We start from the raw sequence: 12355 nt of genomic DNA, 5'->3' as shown, positions 1-12355 counted from the left end.
AAGCAGGGTCACCAAGAACAGGTTGCATAGAATTGTGTCCAGCTGGGTTGTACCATCAGCAAACTTGCTGAGAGAACACACTGTCCCTTGCTGACTAATTTTCTATTGTATTGCAGTGTTTTATTAAGGATTTGCACAGCAACATACAGCACAGCATACGCAAGTCACTACATCAATTTACAAAAGTAAGCTTAAAAAAGCAAACAAAAAAATTGAAACATCCCTGAATCTGGAAAGGAGATAAGCAGTGCCTATGTTGATGTACAACTCCATTTGTGCAGTTTTCTCTGAGAGTTGGAATGTTAAAACGTTTAAGGGTTTAATCAGATCAGAAATCACAGAGGACAGTACCAAGTTAAGAAGAAACCCAGTGCCCAGGAGTCAGTGCAGAATGGATTCCTGAGAAGGAAACCTCTCTCTGACATAACACGGGAAAGATGCAGGTTGCAGGAAAAGGGCGTACAACAAGCACAGGGAATACAAATAGAAAGCAGATTCAATAATGGAGCAAGCTCTAGGTATTGGCAGCTTGAATACTGCAGTATGATCAGAGAGGCACAAGATCCTCAAAAACCCCATAATATAGTGTTTTTATGATGCACAGAGCAATTGTCAATAATTAAGTTATCTTAAAGACAAATCAAATCTCATTTTAAATAATTAAAGACTGCTTAATCTTTATTGGATGCTTATGAACTATACATAGAAAAATCGAAACTGTCTTTAAAAAGTGGCATTTTACTTGCTCTAGAACAAGGTTTTTATTGAATCAAGGGTAGAAAATCTGAGTCAGCTCTATGGAATCAGTGATGGTGACTTAACAGTGCAGGATTACACATCAACCGAGAGTGAAAAAACCCTTAGAATCTGAGAAACTTGCCATTATAAAGGCAGAACCTAGTTAGTGTTAGTTTAAGCCTAATTACAGAATTATAGACCAGGCCAGTAAAGAACACCAGACAGTAACTCTTACATAGTGAATATAAGGCACCTCACCCTAACTCCAAAGCTTTTTTAAAATAAGATCCTCTGGATCATTTTTGAAGAGTATAGCTATGGTCTCGGTCTACAAAAAAAAATCCCCAGTCTTAAAAAAATTAGTATAGAGCACATTAGAGTGACCTGAATTCTCTTTTAGTTGCTGCATAACCTCTTTATTGTTGCAAAACAGGATGATAATACATAATTCTATGCAATTAGTGTCTCAAGTACATGCACTGAAAACAGAAGTCAGAAATACTGTTTGACTGCCAGTTCAGCATCATCTAAGGCTAGAAGTGAAAAATAAAAAAATCTATTTTGCATTTAAGAATTGTTAAATTGTTACAACACACTGGATTTGCTTCAGCTTTTCCCCACCCAGGAGCTGAACTTCAAATTTATGAAATGCAGAAAAGTGCCAGTCCAGAACATTAAGTTCATGATATAGGGCAAAACATACTAAATTTCTGCTTTCTTCTAAACAAATTGTATATGTTGATTTGCATGTATAAAATTATTCATTTCATATTCTTGAAACTGTTTCAAAATAGTAATGAAATCTTGAAATGCATTTGGTTCTGTGAGAGTGCCTTGCACAAGGACTCCCAGTTCTGCCTTCTCAGGGATGTGTAAGATGGACAAAATAATAAACCAATACAAAGTAACTGAAGTCATGTGTGTCTGCAGTACTGGTGATGTACCAAATTTTTGATTTTAAAAATCTGCCCAATATATGGGCAAGTTCCCAAGTCTACTCTAAGAGATCTGCCTTTGTTGTTTGGGTTTTCTTAATAAAGACAGAAATCTCCTCTTTAAAAAAATTGTATTCTTTTCCATTCGATATGCTGCAGGCCCTTCTGTATCCCATCAAGGACTTGTAGCCATAAATCCAGTGATGCTGGAGACACTCTCTTGCCCAAAGAAAGGTATAGGCACAAAGAACTGATTCCACAAATGACACCTAAAATTAAATCTGTGAGTTGTGTTTCTGTGCAGTACCACATTGACATCACATGCAGTTTTTGCCCAATCCCCAAATAAACCCATACTGGCTCTTGTAAACATGTTCATCCCTTCCAATACTCTTTTTTTAAAAGGAAAGCTCCTTTCCACTCTGCTCTATTTAGCAATCAGAAGCAAAGATGTGCAAAAATTTCAAAACCAGAAAGAAACAGATTTGATGTGCAAGTAATTATAGCTGTCCCAGTTCCACCCCAAGAGCAGTCCCTTCCAACCTGCCATTCGCTCCTCCTCTGCCCCAAAACCATCACTCTACTGCTTCCACAACAACTGCATTCCCCTTCCCAAAGTGCTTCCACTCTGCACCTAGGTGAGGAACTTGTATTTCTAACACGCTCCAAGGACAGGAAGAGCAAAGGATGTGCAAAGCAACTGCAGAGCCAGCAGCACTCAGATGAACGTGACATTCAGCGCTGGACAGTTTTATCTCACTCTGCACTACAAACTGGATTTAAGAGAGAAGCCATAGCCAAAATATCCCTGTAGCAAGTGAAGACAAAACATGCAGAATTGGTACCCATTACCACCATCACTATCACCATGTTGTAAAGATATTATTTATCTGAGAATGGATGATGCTGAGGCCAAGACCCCTCACTTTCTGATGTGGCTTCAAAAATGTCTCAAACGTTCCTAGTAAAGCTAAAGTACTGTTTGACACTATTTCAGACAAACTATTCCAACTCAAATTTCACATCCACTGTGCTCTAAAACAAAGCTAATCACTTTCCAGCTGAAAAATCCTACTCTGCTGTTAGATTGATCCATATACTTGTTTCCTTGTTACCTTGCAAGGTCATTCAAATTCTCTCTTTTAGCCAGATATTCCTCTGCACTGAAAAGAAAAAAAAAATCAAAATTCCAGCTATTAAAGGTGCCCCATAATTTAAGAGAGACGTTTCTAGAAAATCTCCAGACAGAGCAGAGGTCACAAAACACTCTAGAACTGCTACTTTAATGCACCTAAGTGAGAGTGATGGAGTCATTCTTCCAACACCATGAATGATTCAGAGCAGGCTTGATGTTTAACAGTAGAACTTCTGATGTGTTCATTACCATAATCCAAGGAAGACAGGCCTCGTTTTAATAGAATTAAGCAATCTCAAAAAGACAAAGTTTTGGCAGTCCCAAGGGTAGTTCAGCCTGCACTCATTTTATAGTGCCATTTGTGATGCTATTTGAGGAGTATACAGATATTTAACCTTTCTCTGTCAGTAGCTTCTAAAGTGTCTTGAGGTCTGTTACAGCAGCACTTAGCAACTCTGTGATGTCCCAAAACCCAGCTCTTAATTTTATTATTTCTGTAATACAGCTTGTTCCTGTACAACTCCAAGCTGACTTGGTTAAATAGTCCTGACTAATTTTGTCCTAGCATACCAAGGAGCCACTCCAAAATAAGCCTCTGCACAAAAGGTCCTCTAGTTCATGCTCTGGTCTGATATTCACAATACTACTCCAACAGTAAACAGCCCAACTGGGTACTGGTGCATATCAATCAACAACATTTAAAATACATTAGCTCTATCTTTATATACATACATACATATATATGTACACACACACTCACAGGGGAAGTTTTTACATAAACAAGGAGGGTTCAACATCATAGAGGGCATCTAGAAAATAAATACCTTCCAACTTGATGGGCAGAGGGTCAAAAGAACAGGTAACTGGCCTGGTGGTTTTCTCTTTCTGTCTTTAGTGCAGTGTGATGAATGAATCTATGGTTTAGTCACAACCCAACATCCCCTAAAGTGCTTAGGAAAAGCCCATATATAAAAACCCCAAACTCTACTCAAGCCTATCAACAGCAGAGCCTGAAGTATCTGGAAAAGACTTAAATGCATAAGTTTTCTAGTACTTACACACACAGCTTCTGTCATCATCAAGCACCACAACTGAACTCTTACAATGAGCTACAAAAATCTACTTGTCAGAAGAGAAAACAGACTCCATTGTTCAGCTGGAATCTGCCAATGTGCTGTGCTTCACAAGTGTCTATGAGCCACACCTGGTTTTCCCTTTGTTTCTTTTTCCAAAAACTCTTGTTTTTTGCACGCCGGCCTTCTCCAGGCTGGGCTCCTCCCTGTGCCCAAATGCTGTTCTCCTGCCTTCTGGGAATACTTCTGGCAGGTGCCTGCCTTGACATTTAAAGGGAACTAACCAGAATTATCTACAATCCTTCCAGGAGTGGTGCTTAATTCTGCACAGCCCTAAGCTGTCACAAGGTTTGTGATAAATCTGGTGTAAAAATTCGTGGATAAAATAATAATCAAATGTATAATAAGAATGATGTTAATAAACTGTAAAGTCTAGTAGGTAGAAATCTGTATCCCCAGTCTCCGCGGCTCCAGTTGCAAAACAGGACAAGGACCATCAGACCAAACAAAGACGCTAGCCAGCCCCGATAAGAATCGCATCCTTTCCAATGCAAGGAGAATTCCTTCTTGAACGGTGAAGCAGAATTCATCAACACCCTGGCACGATATGCATATTGGAATCAACATAAGACTGGCTGGTACAATTGGCATAAGAAAAGACCTTCCCGGAACGGATCAACGGGACTTGGCAAATCCGGGAAGGCCATCGAGAAGAAATTTGGACTATTTGGCCCATCCTGGACACCTGTACTGCCTCAGGGCAGAAAAATCCTATAAAACGGTGGTCTGAGAATCGTTCGGGGTGGATTTGGGCGACCTGTACCCTGGTGTGCAGACCCCTCATCCACCCGGCGCGGCGCTGCTAATATCCTATTTTGTGGTTTTCTCTTTTATTGGTGATTGATATCGTGTTATTAATAAATTTTCTTTGTTAATCCGATATTTGCCATTGCATTTATAACAGGGTTGAAAAATCTAAATCATAATATCATAATGCAGGACATTTAAAAGATACATTTACCACTTTCCAACACATGTACCACCTACATGGAAATTCACTCATCCTCTCCAGTTAACCAAACTTTTGTCAGTGGCATGCACTGGTAAAACAGCAGCTCATTATTACACTAAAGCAAGTATTACAGATGTAGGAAGTGGCATTTACAAAGTTCTCAGAAGATGAAACATTTGAAAACTGTTTTGAAAAGGTTTGATAGAAAGCCTCAAAAAGTATAATTTTTATTCCTGTGAATGTCAAGAAAAAAAAATTCATTTTAGTAACTTTAATCTTTTGGCCCTTTTCATAAGAGCTGATCTTCCAGAAAGCTCAATTCAGGATTTGGGAATTTTTCCTCTATAACAACAGACTGAAATTAGTTTGAACCCAAGGGCAACTTCTTTAATATCTGTCCAACACACATTTGACTTTCTCTTCCATGTAAAGCCTGAGAGTTTTTCTCTTCTGAACAGAATGTGAAGTTTAAGCTGGATTGCATCTTCCAGTTGTCAAGGTTTAGGAAAGAAATATGAAAATGAAAAATTACTCACCTCACAATTAACAAGGAAAGAACCTGAAGTCCCAAATCAAAGCATCAGACAGCTAAAATATTTAGCATTTAGAGTGCTCTTCCCACAGACTAATCCAGTGGCATTTTTCAGGTCTGTGTGGAAATTGCTACAGGATTTTAATGATATCTTTATAAAAGAATTTTAGATAGGTGATAAATTTTGAATTTTAATTAAAGAAAGCAGAAGAGTTGATGTCAGCAGAATGATACTGCTTGATCTAATTTAAAGTAATGCTGCACTCAAAGCCTCCTTCACACAGGTTGCATTGGCTTACTGACAATATTATTTCATATTGATTTTGTCAGACTTGCAACTTTTTCACTGAAATTTTTACAACCCTACTCTGTTCAGATTTTACAGTGCACAAGGTCAGCAATCTGATTATCTGCTATTAATTCATACTGTTAGAAAATAGCTCACTGAAGCTATATATCAGGTTTTCTGATACTCAGAAGATCAATACATGATGTTAGTTTGCACATTTAGTCTTTTAGAGGATATTGAAATTGTTTAGGATGTACTTTCAGGGAAATAAAGTGATACGAAGTAAAAAATTCTGAAAACCTCAGGCTCCGCATCAGAAAATGGCTGTCTAGGGAAAACAAGTTACTGCTAAGCAGTTTCCCATCTTTTTGGAACAGGAGGCATTTTTAAATGTCCCATTTTGTCAAACATTGGAATGGATTTTAAATTTCTAGCAAAGCCAGGCCACTTTTGTATGGTGGAAGCAGTGTACTGTATGTTTCCTATGAAAATTTGCAACATGATGATGAATTAAACCTGTGTATGTGAATAACCGAGATGCAGTAATTTTAAGAAGTCACAGATCCTGCAGTAGAAATCAAGTTTTGTATTCTTTTAATTAAAAATGTTTCTCACTGCACTTACTGATATCTGTGCATTTCTGAAAAGCAAATCTTAGTAGCAAGAGGTAGAAGCCACAGAGGGACAAGGGACAGTTGAGTATTGGGCTGAAAGCAGCAAACTAAATGATGAGATGATACATCTGGTTTAGATATAATACTATGCTTAAATTCCAAGCATAATCTCTGTGACATTTTGTCCTAGGGTGACTATGATGCCTGTATCCCCAATCGTCTGTTCTGTGTGTGCTGTGTGTTCTGTACCTTTAAGACTGGTTCTGAGAGTGAGCAGGGAAAGAAGAAGCACGCAGTTTGTTTTAAAAAACTGTTCACTCCTCCGCATCTCTTCTTCGCCCTTGGACTGTGTTCATCAAATGCACGGACAGCGGCCAAAGAAGGGTATTTTTTCCCTTTTCATTAGTCTAGCTAGCTGGGGCAAAAAAGCTTCCTGGACTGTTTTTCTTCCTTTTTTAGAGACCGTTTAAATCTGCTCTGGACTGAAAAACCCAGAGGAGCACCAGGAGCTGCACCTGTGGCCCACCAGGGCCTGGACCTCGGCATTTTCCAGTGCCAAAGGGACTGGGACTGAGAAGGGACTGAGAGAGCCGAGCTAACTCACAGCAAGGACTCTCAGTTTTGCCATCTCTCTTCAGAGCAGCGAGAAGTTTTATTATTTCATATTATTCATTCCTTATGCTCGTGAGCAGTTTGTTTGTCAAATATATAGTTTTTTCCACTTTTCTCCGAGGAAGTTCTTTTCCTGGACTGGCTGGGGGGGGGGGGGGGGGGGGAAGGGGCTATTTGAGTTTGCTCTCCAGAGGAACGCCATTTGGAGGTTTCCTCCCAAATTTGCCCTAAACCAGGACACATTTTAAAGTACAGACAAATTTAAAGTTGAATCTCCTATCCCAGATTTCACTAAATGCTAACCACTATGGCTTTGCACAATGCAGTGGATTAATAGGGGTCATCCTCTGCAGATTTTTTGTTAAATTAAAACTTGCCATTCATTCTTTCTATATTGTTTCCTAAAAACTGATATGGGAGGGTTTCTTCTGGTCTGTTTTGTTTTGTTTGGGGTTTTTGTTTTTGTGTGTTTTTTCAGGTTTTTTTGTGGGGTTTTTTTGGTTGCTTTTTTTGTTTGGGTTAGGGTTTTGGGTTTTTTTTTTTTGGTCAAGCTAAATTAAATATCATTTGCAAGGGGGCAAAAAGGAAGAGGCAGCAGGAACAAGTAATTCAGTCATTCGTACAAATAAGTTACCTGCGTACTCACAAGATCATAGGTGAAATATAACATTTTTAATAATTAAAAAGCCCAGAACATCAGAATATCTGAATCTCACTAATCTGTGAGTGAAAGAAATCACTGTCATTAGACTAAAACAATAACAACAAAAAAACACATCAAAAAACCCCTTGGCATTTCAAATACTATTCCAGAGAATTTGTCTTTTAAAATGTAACATTCATTCAACAGCAAGTTTCAGCTAGAGCCATGTATCCCTTAGGAATGGATTTTGTTTCTCAGCTGAAATAATGATTATTTTTTTCTTTTTAAAACTGCATTTATATTCCCCCACACTTACACAGGCAGACATACATGCTTACTTCATGTTTCGTAGTAAAGGCCAAGACACTGGATATTATGCATCAGTACACAAGACATACATATTTGGAATTTTTTTTTGTGGAATCCCTTCTAAAATTAATTTCTAACAGTGTGGGAATACACAAGACCGAGAGTAAGACAGACTTAATTAGCATAACTAGTCTGGTGAATAGGATGCCATGGCAAGGACAAACAGAACTTTGAGCTTATGAGAAGATGGGATTAAACCTGCTTAAAGGGAAAGATTCAATCAACCCCCTACAATAAAGATGTTGTAAAATGCATGAGTTGCTTGTATGATCTTTTAACCTAATTATTGTAGTAGAAATTATTAACCTTACTGAAATGGTATATAAGTTCTTGGAAAACCTGAGTAAAATCAAATTCTGATCATGAATCAGTCTTCCTGTCTCTCCATCAATCGCTGATAATTGGTGCTCTGTGTGACTGGAGAAGAACCAGCTATCTGACAGCAATCGGTGACACCACTGGAACTGATTGTGATGGTGAAAGAACTGCGTTTCGGCCCACAATCCCTGTACGCTGCGACGTGACAGGTGAGCCAGGGGAACTAAAAATATGGGAGAGGGAATGTCCACCGAGAGAGATGTCTACGAAACCATGCTACGCCTCCTAAGCAAGTATGGATCCCTCATCCCTAAGAGGGATTTTAAGTCACTTCTACGATGGGTGTCATACATATTTCCTGATACCATCCCTTTTTCTATTTTACTCTCTGCTACTGGGACAAGGTGTAAAATTCTACGACCTGGCTACACAGCCTGGCCATGAGCCAGAGCTTCGCCTGCTCCCTGCTTGGAGAGCGGTCATGGATGTGATTAAAAAATACGGGAAGTGAGGTAACCTGTGAGGCAACCGCAGAGATGGTCCCTGCAGCTGTGTTAAACCCTGATTGGCCCAGGTCTCACTCTCCCTCTCCCGTCCGCACCCCCTCCCCGACGAAAGCCAGGGACAGAGCACAGACGCCACCTGTAGCCTTGCCGCTATCCCACCAGCGACCCCAGAACCACCAAAGGTTAATTGATTATGCGGACAGTGACTCTAGTAGCGACGGAGAGTCTTTCAACCCCAGCCCCAAAAAAGATCTGGACCCATTCCCTCCAAAAATGCATAACAATTTGCTACAGATAAAAAAGAAAGCCCTTAAGAACAGACACTTTGAAACTGCAGCAGAAATCTTTGTAGCCCCTGTGCAACTCGGCCCGAGCCCGAGCGGGGGAATCCGCAATGGGAGCCCTTAGGCCATTCAGAAATTTAGGAACTGCGCCGAACAGTGACAGAATATGTTCTGGGATCTCCTTACTTCAGTAGTTTACTAAGAGCAACCTTCACTACCCACCTGATGACTCCTCATGACATTAAATTCTCGGCAAACCTTTTGCTCACCCCAACTCAATATGCAATATTCATGGCACAGTGGAAAAAAAGACTGGAAAACTTAATTTTACATATGCGGGGCATGCAACCCAAGCCCTGGCTGCCTTAACTATTGACCAATTGGCTGGCGAGGGTGTGCATACCGATCCTAATGGCCAGGCTGCTTTACCGAGAGAAGCCTTGGAGGGGATCATGGAGGCAGCTAGATATGCATTTCTCAAAGTGCCAGATGCCAAAACCCCGCAACAATCCTTCATAAATATTAAGCAAGCTCCACAAGAACCCTATATGCAGTTTGTGGACAGATTGAAACAAACTCTGGAAAGACAAATTGATAATGATCAAGCCAGGGAAGTTGTACTACTAAAACTTTCTGCTGAAAATGCTAATGAGGATTGCAAACTCCTTTTGAAAACCCTGCCCCCAGAACCTGAGCCCACACTGCCCCAAATGTTTGAGCCTTGCAATCGTCTGGGGACATTGCAGCACGCAACAGCAGTTACTTACCACGCCGTGGGGCAAGGTATAGCCGATGCCTTTGCTGCTTTGAAAATATTGCCTGGAAAGCAGTCGGTTTGTTTTGGCTGTGGGGAGCCCAGGCACATTAAAAATGACTGCCGAAAGGTGCAAAAAGCAAAACCACCAATTTTATGCCCATGCTGCCAGAAGTGTTCTCACTTCGCTAATTCCTGTCACTCTAAATTTCACAAAAATGGCCAGCCTTTGCAGGAAAACTCATCTCGCAGCGCGGGATGGCTATGCGTGAAAACACAAGTTCCACAGCCTTCCCAGCCACAGCTGCCAGAGCCAACCTTCAGGTTCCAGCCGGCCCTGCCCCCGCCACCCGGACCATCACAGAACTACGGGCAGCCACTCCAGGAAGTGCTGGGTTGGACATATCAACCAGTGACATAGTAACGTTAACCAACAGCTCTGTATTTTGTCTCCCCACAGGGATTTGTGGTCCTTTACCACAGGGTTACCATGCTTTGCTTTTAGGTAGATCTTCTATCTCAGTGACAGGACTGTTTGTTTTGCCAGGAGTTATTGACTCTGATACAGATGAGGAAATAAAAATTATAACTTGGACCCCGCACCCCCCCTGCATGATCCCCACAGGCAGCAAAATTGCTCAGCTTATACTTTTCCCGGCAGGCCCCTTGTCCGCACCCCCGATAGATGCACGGAGGGGGGATGGGTTTGGTTCCACAGGGGTACCACAGATTTTCTGGACATAAGGTATCACTTCTCAGCATCCCACATGCCAATGCAAAGTCTCTCTGAAAGGCAAGGAATTAATTTTAACCGGACATATTGATACCTGTGATAAATTTTGGGTAAAAATTTGGGTATAAAATAATAACCTGATGTGTAATAGGGAATAAGGTTAATAAAATTGTGAAATCCAGTATAGGGCTAATCGTTTCCCCCCCAGCCTGCCAGTCTCAGTTGCAAAGACAGGATGAACATTATCAAGCTAGACAAAGACACTGGCCAACCTCGATAAGAATCACTTCCTTGCCAATACAAGGAAGAAATTCCTTCGTGACAACGATGCCAATCTCATCAACCCACTGGCGATCTCATCAGCTCTCCGGTGCAACAAGCTAAATGAAATCAGCATAAGACTAACACATGAAATTGACATAAGAGTTTTTCCCGGAATGAGACAATGAGACCTGACGAGATCCGGGAAGGCCATCGAAAAGAAATTCGGACTATTCAGCCCATCCTGGACACCTGGACTGCCTAAGGGCAGAAAAACCCTATAAAATGCTGGACTGAAAGCTGCATCGGCGTGGATTTGGGAGTCCTGTACCCCGGTGCGGACCCCTATCCACCCAGCACGGCGCTGACCATTTCGTATTTTGTGGCTTTCTCATTTTTCTTGTGCTCGATATTTTGTTATTAATAAATTGTCTTTTATTTATCCAATATTTGCCATTGCATTTATAACAATACCGGTGCAGACATTATTCTTATCTCTCGAAATCAATGGCCTAATGATTGGCCATTAATGCCTGTCCCCTAAGTCCTTTCAGGGGTGGGTGGGAACAGTCAAAGCTATCAGAGCCAACACCTAGTGCAAATTACAGGGCCTGAGGGAAGGGTAGCTACTGTTAGGCCGTTTGTGGTCTCTGCGCCACTGATCTTGTGGGGGAGAGATGTTTTATCTCAGTGGGGAATTTTTATGCAGTCAAATTTTGCCTAAGGGTCATTGTTGCGCGCAACACCCCCAAACTGACTTGGAAAACCTCTGATCCAGTTTGGGTAGACCAATGGCCCATGTCATTAGAAAAACTGCGTATTACAGGAACTTGTACAAGAACAGCTAAAAAAGGGACATATAATCCCATCTAATAGTCCTTGGAATTCACCTGTGTTTGTAATTAAAAAGCAGTCTGGGGGGTGGAGGCTGTTAAATGACTTGAGGAAAATAAATGAGGCAATTGAGGGAATGGGGCCCCTACAACCAGGGCTCCCTTCTCCTTCCATGATCCCTAGAAATTGGCATCAACTAGTGATTGATTTAAAGGATTGCTTTTTTGATATTCCACTGCATCCAGACGATGCACCCAGATTTAGCTTTTCTGTGCCAAGCATTAATATGCAGGCACCACTTGATCGATATCATTGGTTAGTACAGTCTCAAGAATTGCGAGACAGCCCGACCATATGCCAATGGTATGTGGCAAAAATTCTGAGTCCAGTACGGGAAAAAATGCCTGATGTTCTGTTGTATCATTATATGGATGATATCCTCATCTCTGCAGAAACTGTGGTTCGTGTGGAGGAAGCAATGCAAGTGGTCTGCCAAGCTGCCAAAGCAGCAGGCTTGACCATTGCTTCTGAGAAGGTTCAAAAGACATCTCCCTGGAAATATTTGGGCTGGAGAATAGGCATGCATTCTATTTTGGCACAACCCTTGCAAATTTCAACTGAAATCAAAACTTTACATGATGCACAGAAACTGCTGGGAATGATAAATTAGGTTCGTCCCCTGGTTGAGATTTCAAATGCAGATTTGGAGCCAT

General features: G+C 41.0%; 1 protein-coding gene across 13 annotated transcripts in view; it reads right to left on the bottom strand.

Moving 5' to 3' along the window:
• LOC310922014 (kelch-like protein 13) overlaps nucleotides 1-12355 on the bottom strand; it is a 137343-nt gene that overhangs the window by 14092 nt on the left and 110896 nt on the right. The gene's annotated exons all lie outside the window — the stretch shown is intronic.

The sequence above is a fragment of the Zosterops lateralis genome (genome assembly GCF_965231275.1).
Source record: "Zosterops lateralis genome assembly, chromosome: W".
Lineage (NCBI taxonomy): Eukaryota > Metazoa > Chordata > Aves > Passeriformes > Zosteropidae > Zosterops > Zosterops lateralis.
This window is presented reverse-complemented; position numbering and strand designations above follow the sequence as displayed.